The following is a 4766-nucleotide window of genomic DNA, read 5'->3' as shown; positions in this document are numbered from 1 at the left end:
ACTTCTTTCCAATTTCAAAACTTACTATGAAAACTAGAGTAACCCAACTGTGGTACTGAAATTAGAATAGACATGGGTAGCAACGTTTTCATTTATGAAATGTTTTATAGAAATAAACCAATATATTTATAGTCAATTGATTTTTTTATGTGTGCCAAGAAATTCATTGGGCAACCAATATTACAAAAAATCTACATTCATAGGAGACAGTTATTTTACCTAGTAGTAGGAATAAGTAGACTTCAAGAGATATGTTGTTGGAGTAGCAAGAGGTTATCAACTGATGCAAAGAGGGAAGCCAGATCAGTAATAGAACAATGGCATTAGGGTATAAAAGAGCCTCTCTCCTCATCATGAGCCCAGAAAAGGAGAGGTACAGAGTCATTTATGCTTGAGAAATGCAACTTGAGCCTGTGTCTCTGTAATTTCAGAACAGATAAGGAGAGACATAGGTTTGCATAAGTAGATTAGAGCCTGATTTGTAAGGCTATTCATACTGTGTAGGTTGTTCATGTCAATATTAAAAAAGAGAGGGGAAAATAAAAAGATAAAACAAGTCACCTATAGTTCCAATTTCAACTGAAAGGCAAGTTATATTTGTATTTGAAAACTATTTATCACCAAAAAACCTATAATTATCTCACCCTACGCTTTTGTACGTGCTATTCTCTAAGACTAGAACATCTATTATTTTCCTCCTTTGCCATTCTCTTCAACTCTACCTCCCTTTATCTTTCACTAAGCCAATTTATATAGGGCTGGGTTAAAATGCTGCCTTCTCTGTGAACCCTTTTCTGACTTCATGCAGTTAATTTCCCCTCTGGTGTGTGCCCACACAGAATTTGTACAGTTCTTCACTTTCACACATGTCACCTTGAACTGTAATCTATCTGATTTTTTCCCTAGAAATTCATGTTCTCGAAACAGAGATGACTAGGTCTTAATTATCTCTGTATCTTACTGCCTACACTGCCTCTGATATATGAGAGATATTCAACAAGTTTTAGTTGAAAATGTGTGAATAAATATCCCCAATTAATTGAATCATTGGTTAAGACTATCGGTCAGCCACTGCTCAATCTGTATATAATATGAAGAGAAAAACTTTAATTCTAATACTGTTACTTCCATTCAACACTAACATAAACAATTGATTATTTTACTTTGATTTAACTTCCTCTGCAACTGTTCCAGCCTTCTGTGATCCAGTCATGCCAGCTCTGCATATCATCTGATTACATGTATCTGATCAAAATATTATTTTTCAGAAATCATTTCCTGGGCATGATTTCTAATATAAGCACTGTGTGGTTTGTGTCTTCTGAAATAAATGGTTGAGGACATTGGCAAGCTTTTGTTGTCAATCTTACAACTAAAAAAAGATTGGTAAGCTCACCAAAATTTGTACCATAGCTGAGGTAGACTGATTCCATACAATAGGTGGAAGAAAAGTAGTATCAGGTCTAATTGGTTGAGTGTCAAATTTAAGTCCAGGACTTATTCGTTAGGATTCTGCCTCGATGCTGTCTAACACTATCCGTGGAGTCTTGAAGCCTTTTACTATTATTTTGTGGCTGTCTAGGTCTCCATAACAATCAGGCAAGATAAATAAGAGACATCCAAATATGATAAGTCAAACTATCTCTTTTCACTGATGATATGATTCTGTAGTATATCTAGAAAATCCTAAAAACTCTGCAAAAACAGTTCTAGAACTAACAAACACATTCAGCAAAGTTTCAGGATAAAAAGCCAGTGTACAAAATCAGTTGAATTGCTATATACCAATAATATTCTAGCTAACAGCCAAATGAATAACACAGCCCTATTTACAATAGAGAGAAAAAAATGAAGTACTTAGAAATACAGCTAACTAAGGAGGTTAAAGATTGATACAAGGAGAACTACATAATTCCACTGATAAAGATACAAATTTAAGAAGAAACATCCAAGCTCCTGTGTGTCAGGACTGAGGCAGATCCAGAAGAATCTATCCAGCACTTTGGGGATGAGACAGTTTGATGGAATTCATTGGCATCATAAAATTCATTTTCACTGCTGGAGTAAGAGAACTCTGGGACTGTATTTGGAGACAAGTTCACGTCGCTTGGAGAAGTTAGAGTGCTACTCAGTGGTGAATGGCCACTGCCTGTACTATTTGGTGTAGCAGTCTGATGCTGTCCCAAGGTAGCCAACACAGGTCCTACTGGTAGGGAAGATGGACACTGCTGTCTTGACTTACACAACAAGTTCTGGAAGTAATACAATCTGGGAAGGCATTGTGCTGATCACAGGTTCCAAAGGACTAGGTTGATAGATTGCATCTACAGGATTAATAGTACTTATCATTCAATCTGCATGCTTCTCTGCATTACTCTCATCTTTAGCAATCTGCAGCAACACAATGCAGTGTTTAATTGATTCTACCATGCTATTTGTTGTTTCTTTGAGTTTCCAATTTCTTTCTCTGTTCATCTTCTTTGCAGTTTTGAAGCTTGTCATCAAAAAACTTTAATTGTTCAATCAAGATTTGTAAGTAATCACATCAGCAACAGCTCAGGAAATAGTCTAAAATGTCCAGATACCACAGAATCACTTAATTCTTCCATGTCCGGTGGAACAAGTGATGCTGACGTTTTCAATTCATATGATAGTAGAGATGATGATGTGGAGGCAGGGTCCATGGAGGAGCACAAAAGCATTATCATGCATCTCTTTTCACAGGTTAGGCTTGCGATGGATCTTACTAAGTTAGTTCTTCCAAGGTTTATTCTTGAAAGAAGATCTCTTTTAGAAATGTATGCAGACTGGGACCTGTTTGTGTCCATTAATGACTAGAAGGATCACAAGAATTTCATAGTTCTGGTTGTGAAATGGTACCTCTCTGCCTTTCATGCAAGAAGGAAAGGATCAGTTGACAAAAAGCCATACTATCCCATTTTGGGCGAGATTTTTCAATGTCACTGGACACTACCAAATGATACTGAAGAGAACACAAAACTAGTTTCAGAAGGACCAGTTCCCTGGGATTCCAAAAACAGTGTAACATTCATGGCTGAGCAAGTTTCCCATCATCCACCCATTTCAGCCTTTTATGCTGAGTATTTTAACAAGAATATAAAATTCAATGTTTATGTCTGGACCAAATTAAAATTCCTTCAGATGTCAATTGAGGTGCACAACATAGGGCAGGGCTGTGTCTCATGTCTAGACTATGATGAACATTATGTTCTCACATTCCCCAGTGACTATGGAAGATCTATCCTCACAGTACCCTGGGTGGAATTAAGAGGAGAATGTTATATTAATTGTTCCAAACAGGCTAGAGTGCAAATATCATCTTCTACACTAAACCCTTCTATGCGGCCAAGAAGCCCAAAATTACTGCTGAGATTTTTTTTCTCCTAATGACAAGAAGTCTTTTTGCTCAACGAAGGGGAATGGAATAGTGTGATGTATGCAAAATATGCAACAGGGGAAAATACATCCTTTGTAGATACCAAGAAGTTGCCTGTAATCAAGAAGAAAGTGAGGAAGCTAGAAGATCGGAACAAATATGAATCCCGCAGCCTTTGGAAGGATGTCACTTTCAACTTAAAAATCAGCAACTGAAGCAAAGCACAGGTTTGAATAAAAGAGCAGAATCCCAAGAAAGGAAAGAGAAGGAAATTCAGTGGGAGACAAGGTTATTTCATAAAGATGGAGAATGTTGGGTTTATGATGAACCATTACTGAAATATCTTGGTGCTGCCAAGCATTAGGTTTGAAGACGCAAGGTATATACCTGATGATCAGGGCAGTAGGCATAATTCAGCAACAAGCAATCTTCCTTTAGGAGAAACCTGTTTACTACCTTACTAGAGTGGTTCCTATCTCAGGGATACTGGACTTTCTGACACAGATGAACAATTAAAGTGGGAAAAGTTTCCCTTTTCCCTCTGTGGCAGTTATGATTATGATATCAGTCCTGAGAATACCTTCAGGTTTTGAAAACAAGATAATGTCTGCTCCTTTTCCAAACCCCACACGTTGAAAATCATTTATAAATCCAAACCTGAAACTCTGCACTTTAGTACTGCTGTTAAGATATACAACCTGTTTCTTAGTTCATATAATCTTGAGATACATACACACACACACACGTATATACACGCCACATACCACACGCACATACACACACACACACACACATATATATATATCTGATGCCAGATTTTTTGACAAATACTCTGCCTAATGTAAATATGTGTTCCTCAGAGTTGTTTTAGAAAATTACCACAATGTATTAAAATCAAATGTTAGGAAATGTCATGGTCTTACCTACAATAACTTTTATTTTAGAATCAAACTATTATTGTATCTAATCCTGGAAAATAAAAGAAGCACCCATACACATAGATGAGAAGAATCAAAATTGCTAAAATGGCCATACATCCAAACATCCAAAAGCAATTTACAGATTAAATGCTATTTCTATCAAACTATCAACATCATTCTTCAGTGAATTAGGGAAAAAAAAAAAAAAAAAACTTTTCTAAAATTCCTATAGAACAAAAACAATAGCTCAAATAGCCAAAACAATCCTAAGCAAAAAAACAAAAACAAAACAAAACAAAACAAAACAAAAACAAAGCCAGGGGAGGCATCACATTACCTGACTTCAGATTATACTAGAAGGCTACAGTAAACAACACAGCATGGTACTGGTACAAAAACATTTGCATATACCAATGGAACAAAATAGAGAACCCAGACATAAAGCCACA

General features: G+C 36.3%; 1 pseudogene; it reads left to right on the top strand.

The window, feature by feature from the left end:
- Nucleotides 1–317: 317 nt before the first annotated feature.
- LOC112605943 lies at nt 318–3761 on the top strand (annotated as a pseudogene).
- Nucleotides 3762–4766: the final 1005 nt, after the last annotated feature.

This window comes from Theropithecus gelada, chromosome 14, assembly GCF_003255815.1.
Source record: "Theropithecus gelada isolate Dixy chromosome 14, Tgel_1.0, whole genome shotgun sequence".
NCBI lineage: Eukaryota > Metazoa > Chordata > Mammalia > Primates > Cercopithecidae > Theropithecus > Theropithecus gelada.
The sequence above is the reverse complement of the archived record's forward strand: the minus strand, read 5'-3'. Positions and strand labels throughout refer to the sequence as shown.